Raw genomic sequence first — 17,239 nt, forward strand, 5'->3', positions numbered from 1 at the left:
TTTTTGAAAGGTTTGGAGCAGGAAAAGTGGGCCTTTGTCGGTACAGCGGACAGACGTGGAGGACTTTCGTCACCTCGGCACCGTCCTCGTTTTGGCCGGTGTGACGTGTGATTTTTAAAGGTCACGACTTAAAAAAGGAATTATGTCATGCCAGCTGCACTGCTCAAAACAATAATGAAGATGAAACAGAGAGCGGTAAGCTGACCTGAACGGAGAGATCACCAGAGTTGGGTTCGTGACAAGGACGGAGAGGTGAAGGAACTACACAGATACAGGGGCATTATTAAGTACACATGGAGGCCACCATAAGCACCAGAGGGACCCCGTGTGATATTCCTTAATTTTGAAAAGAAAAGAATTGGGGGCACATTCTTTTGCTAACTAAATTAATAAATAACCATCCCTTGGCACAAAACTGGTGGATAAAAAGCTGTCTTTACACGTGGGTAGGTACGTTACACCCTAAAACAGAAGTGTTACTGATCAGGTCTGTAACCCGTAAATGGAAACTTGTATTAAAGGGTCAGACGATGCGATGGAAAACTGGTGAATAAAGGCATCACAGCTTCACTTAGGGAGATGCCACGGGAGGTGACAATACATGAAATAAATGTCAAATGTTATGATCACATAGACATAAACCTAACGAGCGTTGCACTGCACACCTAGACTTTCATATTCCACTGTTTTATGAGTCAATACATCTCTATGACAACAGAATGTGTACACAGAAAACCCCATTAACTAATCAAATAGCAACTGATAGAAAGAAAAGAAACTACTTTTTTAAATCATTGTCAAAGAAGTTTAGCATCATGTGGAGCTAAAAATATTTTCTTCTTTTCTATTAAAAAAATTCTTTAACGTTTATTCGTGTTTGAGAGACAGAGCGCAAGCAGGGATAGGGCAGAGAGAGAGAGGGAGACACAGAATCCGAAGCAGGCTCCAGGTTCTGAGCTGTCAGCACAGAGCCCAACGCGGGACGTGAACTCAAGAACTGAGAGATCATGACCTGAGCCCAAGTTGGACACTTAACTGACTGAGCCCCTAAAAATATTTCTCTTATCTGTAAACTGTGGGCCTGCTAAGTCCACATAATAAATACTTTCTGTATTCTTTCCACTTAGTAGATCATAAGAAATCTTCAAAGCATAAGGGATTGTATGTTCTGTGTCAAGAAAAGTCGTAGCATAAATTTGGGGGAAATAGAGATTCTATTTATCTCTCTTGGAGGTTTGGAAGTATTTTAGATATAAAGGCACAGAGAAATCCTGCGGTGATGAATCCTCCTCGACTTTATTTGAAGGGTTTCCAAAATGTCTGTGATTACAGGACCACTTCGGGCAGTGAACCACCCGTGGATAAGACAGGACAGGAGTGTCGGGCAGAACAGGTTGAGAAGCACTGACCTTGTCTCTCACTCATGGAGAGGAGGGAAGTGAGTGCTCAAGTCTGGAAAGGGCATGGCTGAGCTCCACCCTCCTAACACCTTCTGAATACTGGTGGATCACGTGTCCCACCACCACACGGCAGAGCTCTGACTGCATGTTAAGGTTAAAATGGTTCCTGGACCATCAACCTCATCAAACTACAGACTCCACGGGGACTCGAACTGGCTCCCTCTTCTTCATTAGTGCTATACGTTGAATACTTGTGTGCCTCCCTCCATACCTCCCCCCCCCCCCCCCCCCGCAAATGCATTTGTTGAAGCTCTAATCCCCAACGTGATGGTGTCTGGAAGTGAGGTCTTTGAGAGATAATTAGGTTTAGATGAATTCACGCGGGTGAGCCTCTCCCGATGGGATTAAGGCCCTTATGAGAAGGGTAAGAGACACCTCTCTCCGGACGTGTGCACCCAGGAAAGGCCAGGTGAGCACACACTGAGAAGGTGGCTGGTTACGAGCCAGGAAGCAGATCGCCCCCAGGAACCGAACCTGCCAGCATCTTGATCTTGGACTTCCCATCTTCCAGATCAGTGAGAAATAAATGTCTGTTGTTTCAGCCCCCCGGTCTGTGGTGTTTTGTCACAGCAGCCAGACCTGACTAAGACGTCTGCGCACAGAATGCATCTAGTGCATGGACTGGAATAAGCATACACACATTGACCGAATTAATAAATGGATAAAAGGATAATACACTGTGCAAAATGATCACAGTTATTAGCTACAGTCTATCTTGGCTGCTAAACAACATGTTCTCGTATTTTCCATTAATAAAGAACAAATGCTATGAAATAGATCGTACTCTACCTATGTCTCCCTATGTCTCCAATACACAGCAGCGAACAGATTACCTGCCCCAAGTGACATATTGCTAAACACGCCTCTCACCCACAGTGAAGAGAGAAACATCCTGTCTTGGAGAAGGTCCTCAGCTACGTGCACATGGCTGACTTTCTATGCTTGTTTCATGAGCAGAACGACCACGTAAGCTAGAAATGAAAAAAGTTCCATCCTCTTGGCCACAGAGATACTTATTACAAATTAGAGAAACTGTTTTCCCACTTGAAAACTTACTAGATGCACATAGAGTTCAGAAAACTCAAAATATTACGTGTAGTTGAAATTTTTAAATGTCAAACCTTACACTTGAACTTAACCTCAATTACACAAAAATAAATATAATGGTATTTATTGGTGTTTCCAGGGTTTCTGAGTAAAAGGTCAATTATAGGTTTAAAATGATAACAATGGCAATAAAAACTATCTTGGATTGTTTAATTTATGTATCACTTAGACTAGTGGAAATACGTATCAAATAAAATGTGGACATTTAATACCTGTGACTATATGTATACATAGGAATACTTAATGCATGTGTTTTTGCATGTTTTTGCTTTTCATTGAAGTAAGCAAATATAAAATATTCAGATTTCATTGAGATTCTTATTATCCAATAGGCCAAATCATCAGATTAACTGACTGAATCAAGGAACTTTATTTAAGAAAAAAAAAGTGTTTTTAGCAAAATACACCCATAATTTTCATACTTTTCTTTTGGCATGATGTTTTATAACATTGAGCAATGTTCTTTGAGCCAAATCTGGTCGTGTTTATTTCTTGCTGTAGTAACTCCTTTCATTAGCCCTCCAGCTGAATATAGTTCCTCTGGCCCTTTACAAAAAGATGTTACTGACCCATGATCAATAATAGTCTTCCACAATTTGCTTAAGGTGTAATACTAAACACTTTCATATAGATATTTGATCATTGTAAACAGACACTTGTGATATTTAGTATATAGGCTTGAGGAAACATTACAGACTAATACGAACATTCTTACAGAATAAAATATCTGTGTGGTCAGAAGACTATGCAGATAAATTGTACTAATGATATGACAAAGTATGAAATAATTTAACATGTTGGATTTTACATAACATCTGATGAGCACAATGTCAGAACCTCAACTGTAACTATACCTTAGAAACAAAAGAAAAGAAAAAACTGCAACAGTGTGCATTCAGGCCAAACATATTATTTGTTAGCAGATTAAGAAATTGGTAGCACAGTAGTAAAGCAAAGGTATAAATATAGAAACATATATACATATTTTTTAAAATTCTCTGCTCTTTGAACAATGTGAACTAATTTAACTAGTCCTTCAACAATTTAACTCATATTTTTAAAAAAAAATACATCAATTCTAGGAGTAATGTCGGCAAGATGGCAAAGTAGGAAACCCCAGGGCTTCCTTCCCCCTTGGAGACACCAACTTAACACCAATACAGACAAACTCCCCCGTAGGAAATTTAGAAACCATTTAAAAGGTTCCTGAACCCTGGAGAAGCACAAAGCAAACTGCATTGAAGCTGGTGGAAAAGTTCATGGCCAGAGACTCTCTCCACGACACAGTGGGCACTACTGGAAGGAAAGTCCCAACTTCCGAGTTCTCCTTGTGGATGGAAAGATGACAGTGGAACATATACCCAATGTTCTGACTTTTTAGAGAGCTGCCTGAGGGACTGGTTTCTCTCTTCCTTGAATCTAAGGGTTGATAGGAACAAATGTGAAGTCAGTACCTCAGAACAAAGGCAATAATGTGGACTGGTTCACACCAGAATTTGTAGTACCATAGCCAGGAGGAAGGGGCGGCGGGGGCGGGGGTGGGGGCTCAAGTTGCAAGCAGCCATGGTAAGAGACACATCTAGGGGAAGCTCCTGATTAGCAGCCAGCAAACGTCTCCTGTCAGGAGATTACACGCGCAAGACCCAAGAGCACACATCCTAAGAAGAGGCTGGAGCACTCAGAATCTCTAGTTGGGCCAACAGGCGAAAAGTCCACCGTCTACAAAACTAAATTGCAGAGACAGAGAAATGTGGCTGAACAGAAGGTAAAACAAAATTGCAACAGAAGATGAAACAACATATGAAGAAATAAGAAAATGGTCAAATTAAAGGTCAAATGAAATCTCTAGAAACCCACCATACAGAAATGGAGACGTGAATTACCAGGCAAAGAATTCAAAATAATGGTCATTAGACTGCTCAACAAATTACAAGAGAACACAGATAAACTACTCAACTCAATCAAGAAAGGGATATATGAACAAAATAAAAATATCAACAACAACAACAACAACAAAAACATGAAGAAAGACCAAACAGTAATTGTGAACTAAAGAATACAAGAACTGAATTGACAAATCCATTAGAGAGGATCAACATTAGACTTATTCAAGCACAAGAAAGAAACAGCAACCTTGAAGAAGACAGGTCATTTGAAATTGTCAAGTCAGAGGAGAATAAAAGGCAGAAAAATGAATACAGTTTAATGGAATTATAGAAAACCATCAAACAGAACTCTATGTGTATTATGGGAATCCCAGAAGGAAGAAAACAAGAGAAAAGAAGGCAGAAAGTCTATTTGAAGACATAATGGCTGAAAACTGTCCAAATCTGAGGAAAGAAACGGGCATACCAATTAAATAAGTTTAAGGAACTCTAACCAGGTTAAATCTAAAGAAACCTACATTGAGACATGTAATCAATTTTCACAACAAGAAGACAATGAGAAAACATTTTTTTTTTTCTCTTGTAAACAGCAAGAGAAAAGAAAACTGTAAGGTTCAAGGAAATTTCTATCAGACTTCCAGTGGATTTTATTCATCAGAAACCTTGCAGGTTAAATGGATTCAGATGGCATATTTAAAACGCTGAAAGACAAAACACACACAGACAAACAAAAAACCCAAAACTGATAACCAAGAATACTATATCCAGCAAAACTGCCCTTCAGAGATGGAGAAGAAATTAAGACATTTCCAGATAAAAACTGAGGGAGTTCATCACCACTAGATCTGCCCCCAAAGAAATGCAAATTTATGTTAATGGATATGCAATATAAAAGGGTAATTTGTGTCATCAATAAAGAGGAGATATAAAGTAGAACAGATATAAAGTAGAATTTTATATGTGATAAAAATTATTATCATAAAATATATTATTGCAATTTTAAGAAGCCTCATGTAATTGCAATGGTATCATTAAAGAAAATAACTACATTATACACACAAAGTGAAATGAGAAATAAATTACAGCATATCACTACAAAAGTACAACAGAACACAAAAATCAGCAATAGAAGAAAAGAAGGGCAAAGAAGCTGTAAGACATACAGAAAATAGATGAGTGAAATGGCAATAGCAAGTCCTTCCTCATCAGTGATTACTTTAAATGTAAATGAATTAAATACACCAAGTAAAAGACACAGACTGGCAAAATGGATAAAAAATAAACAAGATCCAAACATATGCTGCCTACAAGACACTCACTTTAGATGTAAGGATACACATAGGCTTAAAATGAAATGATGTAAAAGATATTTCATAAAAGTAAGAAACTAACAGATCGGGAGTGGCCACACTTACAGAGATAAAACAGCCTTTAAGGTGAAACTGTCACAAAAGCCAAAGATGGACATTGTGTAATGAGAAAAGGATCAACTGACCAGGAAGGTACAATTATTAATACAGATGTGACCAAAATTAGGATTCCCAATTATATGAAGCAACCATTGACAGAAGTGGAGAGGGAAATAGACACAGCACAAAAATACTGAGAACCTTCAATACCCCATTTTAAGTTATGGACAGAAGCACCAGGCAGACATTCAATAAGGAAGGACTCAAACAACACTGAACACCAACTGGGCCTAACAGATATTTACATAATACTCTACCCAAAAAAGCAGAATGCACATCCTTCTCAAGCACATATGAAACATTCTGCAAGACAGACCATGTGTTAGGTCACAAAACAAATCTTTTTTTTTTTTTAATGTTTATTCTTTTTTTTTTTTTTTCAGAGAGAGAGACAGAGAGAGAGAGTGCAAGCAAGGGAGGGGCAGAGACAGAAAGAGACACAGAATCGGAAGCAGGCTCCAGGCTCTGAGCTGTCAGCACAGAGCCTGATGCGGGGCTCAAACTTCAAACTCACAAACTGTGAGATCATGACCTAAGCGAAAGTCAGACATTCAACCAACTGAGCCACCCAGGTCACAAAACAAACCTAAACTGATTTAAGAAGATTGAAATCATACAAAGTATCTTCTCTAACCTTAAGAGAATGAAACTAGAAATCACCAGCAGAGAGAAAACAGAAAAGTAAAAACATTTTGTGGAAATTAACCAATGAATCCTAAACTCAACCAATAGGTCAAAGACCAAATAAGAAGGGAATTCAGAACATATCTGGATAAATGAACACAAAAGCGTGACAAGCCAAAAAGTTACAGGATGCGGTCGAAGTGGTACTACGAGGGAAATCACGGTGGTAAATGCTCGCGTTACAAAACGAATGAAGACCTCGGGTAAGCAACCTGACCTTCACCTCAGGGAACCAGAAAAAGACAACAAACTGATCTATGATCCAACAGTCCCATTTTTGGGTATATATCCAAAAGAACTGAAAGCAAAAACTCAAAGAAATATTTGCGCACTCAGAGCATTATTCACAACATCCAAAAGGTGGAAGTAATCCAAATGTCCACGGAAAGAAGAAAGTGTGGTATATATACACACTGGAGTATCATTTAGCCTTAAAAAAGGGAAATCCTGTCACAGACTAAAAGATGGATGAACCTTGAGAACATTCTGCCAAGTGAAATAAGCTGACCACAAAAGGACAGTGTATGATTCCACGATCTCTAAAATAGTCAAAATCAGAGAAACAGAAGGGAGAAAAGGGGTTTCCGTGGGCTGGAGGGAGGGGAGAAGGGGCAATATTGTTCAATGGCATACAGATCTGCAAGATGAAAAAGTTCTAGAGATCCGTTGCACAACAACGTGAATATATTTAACACTACTGGACCACACGCTTATAAATGGTTAGGACTGTCCAGTTTAACATTAACGTGTTTTTTTTACCACAATAAAAAGCCAGCAGAGGTGGGATAAGAACGTCAGGTCTAGAGTCAGACACATGAGACAGCATGAACAGGGCCCCCTAGGTTGTACCTAACCCTACCACAGCATGGAAGCACAACACAGACCACAGCACGGACCACAGGGCATTTCAATCTCCTTGTCTACATCCCTCTCAATGCTCAGAACGAGCTCCTTACAATGGGTGACCATACATCTCCAAGAACTAGCAGAGTCTTAGTATAATTTTGTAAACAAATCCATGCATCACATGTATCTGTAGAAAATACAAAACGCTTCATAAATACGTAAAGATAAAAAAACGTTCACATACAATAGGGAATTATACAATTTTTATTTAAAAAATGGACAATCAAAAACAAGATCACAGACCTACCCCTTGTCTCTTTGAAATTTCTCCCCCCTAACTGGACGTTATCACCTAATAATTAAATCACATGAAAACAAGTGGATCAACACAATTTACTAAGTTCTGTACAGAGATTAAAGAAAGGAGGTGTGGAAGAAGGGCCATATTTCCCAGAATACCATACAACTAACAGTTTAATTGGGCTTAGAGGCCATAAAAAATAGTACTAAGGGGGAAAATGTGTTGTAATTGAAGCGTGTGGATAATCAATGCTAATACAAACAGAGGTCAAAGCAGTGACCATGGATTGACATAGTACAGGCAGGCTTCATGGCTGGGGCAGGCTGAGTGGTTCTAGAAGCACAGGTGGGACTCTGAAAGGCAGAGACACATGGGGGAGGGGTCGTTGGTGAGGAGGACACAGGAGCACTCGGGTGAAAATGGAAACGTACACAGTGTGGTGGACAGTGTCTGACCAAATTAAATGGCTTGAGGGGAAACTGAGTGACAAAACCCATTGACATGCTGGACAGAGATGCCATAAGAAGCAAGGGACGCGCTGTCGAGCCCCTGAAGGATTTCTGTCAGGTGACGAAAGTTAGGATCAAGGAGGCATGGAGGGATAAATCCCGGTGTGGCACTGGGTTGGAAAGGGGCAGAAACAGGACCAGTGGAACACTGTGGCCATAGTTCAGTGCTAGGAATCAGGGGAATGTCAAGATTTAGGGGAACGTATGTTTTTAAATGAAAAACCCACCAGGGACCTAAGGAGAACATGCCCTGAAAGGCTCTCTTGCTGATCACATATCTGGTACGGGGCAGTAGATCTGATGAGAGCCCGCTAGGAAAGGGTGTTTGCACTTCAGTTTTACTTACGAAATGGGACACAGAACATAGACAACTCTGATGAACAGGTGGAGGGAGCCTCATAGTTTGGGGAGTGGGAAACAGCCATGTGTCATCCCCCCTTCTAAAACTGCTTCCCCTTCTGACACTCAGAACTTTTCTTCGATCACCTACGTGACTGAACTCCGCTCCCCTGCGTCTAGAGCCTTGATCTAGACCATCTGATAGGACTGAGCATCTCATAAAAGATTAGCCGGTGGTTGGCTAAGTCACCGAGTCACCCGTAATTACTTATTCAAATTATGGCATCTTTATTCCCCAGCTAATTACCGTGGAAGATCTGTAAGACCGGCAGTAGAATATTCTTTCAACTTGTAACACCCAAGGGATGAATTTGATAAAATAATATCACGAGTTTTAAGCTAGTAAGAAGATCCCGAAGCCAATGGGATGATTAAAAACACAGAATAATAATTTTCGAGTGACCATAACTTGTCAATAAAGCAGTATACTTTTGCCTGTGGGACTCTCTTGAAGTGTCTCCTCTAGAAGGACAAAATCTCTATTTACCCATTACGCGGGCATAGAGGATCTGTATGTGTATAGATAATGACAGCATGACATCTAATAAATATTTCCCACATTATTTTTCTAGAGTTGGACGCAGAAACGCACTGTGGCTCAACAATTTTGTTTTCCCAGAGTACTCGCGGACTCAAACAGGCTAGGATTTAATGAAAGTGAGCTCACTGCAAAGCAAACCGAGCTACAAGATCACAAGGAGGGTGGCGGTGAAAAGAAAACCCAGTTCCCTGCCATTCTCAGAACGTGTAGATTCTCATGGCAGTCTCGAACCAGCAGATATTCCAATCATGTTTGTCCGCCATTAATGTGCAAGCCCACAATACAATACTTAGCGATAAAGAGAAAACCATCACCATAAAATACGCGGTGCAGCATTTACAACAGGCATTCAGACAAAAGAATCAATAGCACCAGCGACTAATCCACTATGGAACAAAGACAAAAGAAGAGTTGAAGGGCCAAGTGGCTTTCATTAGCAAACTTCCTCACTCCACAACTTTTTAAGTATTTTAATCATAAAGTTAGTTGAAATCAACAAAATATTTCGGGTATTTGTGAAAATTAAATTTAAATAAAAATCCCTTCTGTTCCTCTATTACTTAATCACATGAAAACAACTGGATATAATTTCAGAACTCTGAGTATGTGCGGCGACTGACTCTGGAGAAGTCAGGATTTTACGACACGCCATCCTAGCAAACAGCGCTCAATTCAGATACATCCTTCAAAACAAACTCTAGGGCCTTCTGACTTCCGCTTTATCCTCACTCTCTATGTCCGTCTGGGATACCATCTGGTCTACCCACCATCTGCATGTCAAATCCTTGTCTCTCCACATATCCCCTCCTCCTCGGAGCCACGTCACCCCTCCTGGTGACTGCAAAGGGCCTACCCAATACAGATGACCCTCTGTTATTGCCACGGCCCCACACCGCCTGTCTCTACTCAGTAGCTTAATCTGTGGGAAGGACACACCAGATGATACCACTTCCCCGATGGAACCCTTTCAACGACTTCCGATCGCCCTTATGACGAAGTCCGTGCTACAAGGCGCTGTGGTTCTCCCCCTTGCTCACCCTTGGGCCTTATTTCTACCTCTCTTCTTTTTTTTTTTTTTTAATTTTTTTTTCAACGTTTATTTATTTTTGGGACAGAGAGAGACAGAGCATGAACGGGGGAGGGGCAGAGAGAGAGGGAGACACAGAATCGGAAACAGGCTCCAGGCTCTGAGCCATCAGCCCAGAGCCCGACGGGGGCTCGAACTCACGGACCGTGAGATCGTGACCTGGCTGAAGTCGGACGCTTAACCGACTGCGCCACCCAGGCGCCCCTCTACCTCTCTTCTTACTGTTCACACTGCTCCCTCTATTCTAGACTCTTGTTCTCTTCACTTTCATGTGTGTGCTAGACACGCTTCCACCTGGGCTCGCTGTGACCATAGTTTCTTTGGACTCTAGTGCTTTCCCCTAAGTGTTTTTGTGACTGACTACTGTTCTTCCACCCTTCCTTCAAAACGTGTTTTCTAGCTAAAACAGAGCACAGCAGTCATTCTGCATGTCAGAGCTCTGTCTACTTTCTACAAGGCACTTTGCACAATCTGTAACCATCACGGACACGCTAGGTTTTCTCGTTTGTTATGCCCCCCGCTAGAACTTAGATTCTATGTGAGCAGAGACCACGTCCGCTTGTCTTGTCATGACTCTGTTCACAGATCCCAGAGCATGCCGTATATGAGAGACGTTCGGATAATTCATGATGAATGCAGGGATGCCCACAAATTACTTTAGCAGGAGCACGAATGAGCGAGGAGGGAGGAACGACTATCACCCAGGGGTGGAATGAAGGCAAAACGTGCACGTTCTGTGAAACCCACTCCACGTAGAGAACAATCAAACAAAAAAGTAGCCTCAGATGACTCACAAGGGCAGATGCACCAAACGACAACAGTTCATTTGAAACCAGACTCGTTTTCAATTCTGAGTCACGAGCGGCCTGAGTAGCAGCAGCATGATTGATTTAATGCTTGACGATTCCCCCGAGCAGCATCCAGAAGGCCAGCTGACAAATACACATTAGGCCAGGACCCACCTCTTAAATAAGTGTGGGAGCAGTAGGACTCCACAGGTGCAATTTTAAGATAAGTCCTCAGTTCTATACATCACACTCTTGCCCATTCACAAATTTAACGCCTAAAATTCCAAAGACTATAGAGAAACTTTCGTTCAGTGCTGTATTTGCTTCTAGGTGAGTTTTTAAATAACATTTTCTGTTGCCTAGCTTACTTTATTGTAACAGGATGGTATATAAGACATATAACATGCAAACCATGAGTTAACTGACTTGTTTATGTCGTCGGTAAGTCTTCTGGTCAACAGTAGACTATTAGTCGTTCAGTTTTGGTGGGTCACAAGTTACACGCAGAGTTTCGATGACTGGGGGTTTGGCACCCCTTAACCCTCACACTGTTCAAGCATCAACTTCAAAAACTTCTGTGGTCCTCGGTAGAGTTAGAACTTGACAGAAAACTAGGAAGACATGAATAATTATCAGTTGATGTGACTTGAACCAATTTTTAAAGGATTAAGGGAGGCAATCTTTGTTTGCCAAACTGGAAGTTAGTAGAGGTGATTCTTGGAAAGAAGAACATTTAGAAAAAAATCTTATGGATTTTTAGTATATAAATAAACACAAAAAGGGGCTTGCCATGAAGTGATTAAGAAGATAACTTCACTATACCTTTGAATGAGTACTGGTTTACGAGATGTTCACTAGGTGGGAAGCAGTGAGCTTTAATCTCTGAGTACACAGAGTGAAATCTGGGTAAACACAGTGACAGTTACATTGAAGCTCATTCTTGTTTAATTTCTCATCCCCTGTGATTTTATTCATGCCCAGCATTCAAGCTGAGAAACCTTATTAGTATTAATGTAATACTAAAGTGCCATTGAAACATTTATTAATAATTTGCAGGTATTTATAAAGATCATTGTAGTCATTGTAATCGAATCAAAGTTGTCAATATTCGATTGTGAGAACATCCTACTAAAAATATTTAGTACTTTTGATTTCAAAAAGCTCAGTGCATTTTCCAGAATTCAATCTTTATCTAGATAGTTCGTTCTGAATTCCTGTTTTGAAATGAGTACACAAAGGAAATAAAATATGGTACCTACTGAATCACTGAACACAAGCAGGAAGGAAATTAATGCGGCTAACTGTATTATATTCTCCACATTATGTAAAAAATTGATACACGACCATCATGCAAAGTTCATTTCTGCGTTTTGAAGACAACTTCCTTTGCAAATTGTAAGTACCTTTTAGAATACAGAACAAAGGAAATCGTCTCTTTTAATTAACTACTACATTTTCCTTTTTAAAAAGAAAATTATGTAAATAACATCTATTTCCTTTTTGCTTGTATTGCCACAAATTCAAAGCTACATTTAATGCTGAATGATGTCATTTCTTTTATTCTATGTGTCCAGTACATTTATACCTTCCTCCTTTGTTTCGTTGAATCAAATATTTGGACAACAGGTCATTTTAAAGGGAAATTAGACAATCTTATATTTTTGTCTGACTACATACCTTTTGATGAGGTCTTATACACTGGTGATCTGTAATCTTGTTTTCACTGTATGCTTAACTACCGATTATATAAATACATGTGAGAAGGACTTAGTGAGCTATCAGTTCTGAACTGGCTGCACTTGAAATAATAACCCTGTATCACAGAGCGCTCTAGACAAATGAATGCTTAAAAAACACTGATGTCAAAATCAAATCTATAGTAAAATATGTTACAAATATTTTATAATGGTAGATCATCACTTCAACTAATGACAATAAACACACTGCTAAAATGTGACAAATAACAAACCTCCAGCTAACCCTCCCTTGTAAAGGAGTAACATGCAATTCAAACAGTGAGACTCACTATATTTTCTTCTCTACCAATTTTCCTTTTCTTCCTCATGGTAACTACACAGCACTGATTCAAACTCCAACCGGTTTCAGAATAAATATATTCTAAATGTACCAATTACTGCAATATTTTTGTCTTATTCTCCCCTATCCTTTCATGTGATGCTGTCATTGTCATAGCTTGTACGTTCCTGGTTCTGATCCACCAGTATAGGCTTCTCTGTCTGTGGCCGGATCCCTAGACATGGAACAATGGCCTTCACATCGGGCCGTGTTCATAGCTGGGCTACTATTTCAACAATGGGGGCACCACAGGGCGCCTGGGTGGCTCAGTCGGTTAAGCGTCCCACTCTTGATTTCAGCTCGCTCATGATTTCACTGTTCGTGAATTCCAGGCCCATGTTGGGCTCTGTGTTGAGCCTGGGAATCGCTCTCTTTTCTCTCTCTCTGCCCCTTCTTTGCTTGTTGGCCCTCTCTGTCTGTCTCTCTTTCTCAAAATAAATAAATAAATGTTAAAAAAAAAAAAAACAAGAAAAAAAAAAAAAAAAACTAAAGAATGGCTCCCGTGATGTATTATAAGATATGTGAAGTCTATAGCACACCATAGCTTCTCTGTCTTACTCGCCTTCCAGGGGCCAAATGTTGTATCTTAGAGACTCCAGAAATATTATATGAGCTCCACTGGGTTTCCCAGTAGTGAATGTTGACAGGAAATAAAACAAAACAATCAAACAAAAACTCATGATAAAAATGCTGAAATAAAAAAGTTCCTACATACACAATGATTTTGGTGCTGTTTTCACCAAGTGCCATGCGTTAGCACCAAAGGGGCTTGCATAATTGCAGCAGCCTTGTGCTGGAGGTAAAATGCACTCATGGCTTCATCATGCTAACTCAGGACAGATGTATTCAGTGGGGTGTTATAAGGTTTGCTGCAGAATTGAGGTTAAATATCTTCCAACTTAGCGAGGCAGAACTATGTATCAGGTGCACCCGAATAATGGTGTAATTTAAAAGAGAAGGTTTTAATCGTGGAAAGTATGATTATTAAATAAGCACAGGTATATGTAAAAATCAGAATAGTTTCTATTCAAAAATTTCAAAATGGGGAACAGCTCTAGATTAGATGGACTTATTCTGCTAATGATATATCTGTAATATAAACATATTATCCAATTTAATTCTATAATTTATCTGTAAGTATTTGTAAAATTTTCACAGTTATGATGAAAATCCTACATTACTGTGTTACAATTATGTATGTGTTACATGGATGATAGACATAGATAAACCATTTTTTTCCACAATGAGCATTTCAAGGGGTGCCTGGCTGGCTCAGCCAGTACAGCATGGAATTCTTGATCTCAGGGTCGTGAGTTCAAGCTCCATGTTGGGTGTGGAGCCCACTTTAAAAAAAAAATTGTAAAGGGGCGCCTGGGTGGCGCAGTCGGTTAAGCGTCCGACTTCGGCCAGGTCACGATCTCGCGGTCCGTGAGTTCGAGCCCCGCGTGGGGCTCTGGGCTGATGGCTCAGAGCCTGGAGCCTGTTTCCGATTCTGTGTCTCCCTCTCTCTCTGCCCCTCCCCCGTTCATGCTCTGTCTCTCTCTGTCCCAAAAATAAATAAACGTTGAAAAAAAAAAAATTCTTTAAAAAAAAATTGTAAAAAGGAGCATTCAAGAAAAGCTTGTCCCTGGTTAACCTAAAAGAATAACTTTGGTATTTATATATTTATCTTTGGGCAAGGGGAAACCCACAAAAGGATTTCCACTCCCACACAGGATATAGAAATCTGAAAAATAAAACACTATTTTCACTTTAACAACGAGAAAAATCTAAACTGCGAGGTCCTAACTTTTCTTGAACTCGTCCAAGGGACAAGGTAGCAGGTACCCAGGTGACAGCAAGTCCAAAGAACAGCCTGTTCCAGGAGATCCAGGACATGAAGCTGTCTCTGTGACAAATACAGGACAAACACGCATGGGAAAGAATGAAACACTCAGGCCATCCTCTTGGCAAACTGCCAAAGGTCCGGAAGGGGCTCAAATAGCTCGGGGACCCAGACACAGGGGGGTGTGCCCTTCCTTATTTCAAATAAGACAAAGACAAACACTCTGACAGGGTGCATGGCTTCAACCTTATTAGCTCTCCTCCCACCAATTCCAGTGAAGTCAACCAACCCTGGTCTATTGCTGTATATGGCACATATCACGTATGTCAATAGACACGCTTATGTTCATATATATCCAAACTTCTCTGCTCTTTCCTGCCGAGCTCTAGAATGGCTACCACCAGACTGTTCCCCAGCGGCAGGTTCGTGCCACGCACCCTTGGCTCAGATTTCGTAATTTCCTAGGTAACCCAGCATCATCATTGCCTACATACATCTTTAAGGTTCCGTGTATTTGCTTCTTTGTTTTGTTCTGTTCTGGTAGTTTTTCTGAAGAAAAGAGCCCAGAGCAAGGGTGACAACCGTGTCCCTCTGTGTGGCCGTGTCAAACTTCCTACCCAGATAGATAAAAGAAAAGAAGGACGGGGGCGCCTGGGTGGCTCAGTCAGTTGAGTGTCTGACTCTTGATTTCGGTTCAGGTCCTGACCTCACGGTTCGTGGTTCAAGCCCCGCGTCAGGCTCTGTGGGGACAGCGTGGAACCTGCCTGGGGTAGGCTGTCCTTCTCTCTCAGCCCCTCCCCCATTCGCGCCATCTCTGCCTCTGTCAAAATAAATAAATAATTGCTTAAAAAATTAAAAGATGGACATCTGGCTTCCAGAACGTGGCGCGCTCAACGGTGCCGATCTCTTGAGCTTCCGCTCGGACCCCGCAAGAGAACCCAGATCACCCGTATCTGATCAGACCTTCCTGGAATTGCTTTCTCAGTCATTAAAAGTTCATGCTTCATCCCCTCAGATAAAAATGTTTGTTTTCTGTTGGGGAAATTCCTATCAGTGCTCATCCGGAAAGATGGCCCATTATCACTACCGGGGCCAGGCGCTCACTTCTGGATGAGAAACTGAAAGTCTTCACGGAGAAGCAGGTGCGGATCAGCGATCACAGCTCTGGTTTCAGTGCCAGACAAGCCGCATCTCCAACACCGACCTGCAGGCTTCCTTCCCTTCCGCGTGTCCCCCAACTACTCGTGACCCTCGGTGTCACTGTTCGTCAAACGCAACAGTGCAGGCGCTGCTTCTGCCTTTGGTAAAGCGCCTTCGTGACGAAGGGTCTCTGGGCATTCCGCGGGTCACAAGCAGGGTGACCAGAGCCTGTGCGGGCTGAAGACACTGCCTTGTGTCCTTTCTCCTGTAAAAAGGAGCGTACCTCAAAAAGAGGGCTTTCTGAGGACAAAGCAGGAAGGACCTGTGACATGTTTAGACCTGGCATAGGGCGGGGGCTTTTGTTGTTTTTACTATGATCTCACGGATCTCAATTTTAGGAACAAATCTGGATTTAGAGACTTGTGGACAGGCGGTACCTATTTTCAGGTAGATGCAAAAATAGGTCAAGAGATTAAAAGCATCAGACAATCTCCGGGCAGTTTATTTCCACGGTCCCTATACTGTTTGCTGTTGGCCTTCTTAAGGTTAATTCTATGAACACGTTCTATAACCCACATTTTAGACTCTGCACGTAGAATGAGAACAGAGAAACGCGCGCCTGTAGATACACAGAGGGTAAGGGAACACACGAACGACACAGGTAGTATCAGAATGGTGCTGGCATCGAAAAACAGCCACTCCAAGCGGATCTTAACAAACAGGACCGTAGCATTATGTTTGGCCAACTAAAATATAAGCCCGTTAAGTAATTAAGCAAGGCTGTGGATTTGTAAATAAGATTCATTTCGGTGAGAAATATCTTGGTGTTCCTCTTCTAACGAAGTGCATGGGCGGGAAATAGAGTGAAGGGCGGGAAATAGAAGATTATATTGTTGAAGCTGTAATCCTACGTCCTCGTAACTGCAGACTAATCATTTCGCTAGCACCTCTCTTTATGAGAAGTAAGTGAAAAGCCTGAAGCCACAAGATAAGTTTGGAAGAAAGAGATAAGAACATTCATCAGTTCTAACACTGCTGAAAGTATTAGCGAATTTATTAGCGCCATCATAAATGAGGTTGATAGTTCCCTATCTACAGATGTTCACGAAATGCATCAGACT

General features: G+C 41.1%; 1 protein-coding gene across 2 annotated transcripts in view; it reads right to left on the bottom strand.

The window, feature by feature from the left end:
* Window positions 1–17,239, bottom strand: part of CSMD1 (CUB and Sushi multiple domains 1) — a 2,022,422-nt gene that overhangs the window by 208,362 nt on the left and 1,796,821 nt on the right. The gene's annotated exons all lie outside the window — the stretch shown is intronic.

This window comes from Prionailurus bengalensis, chromosome B1 (assembly GCF_016509475.1).
Source record: "Prionailurus bengalensis isolate Pbe53 chromosome B1, Fcat_Pben_1.1_paternal_pri, whole genome shotgun sequence".
NCBI lineage: Eukaryota > Metazoa > Chordata > Mammalia > Carnivora > Felidae > Prionailurus > Prionailurus bengalensis.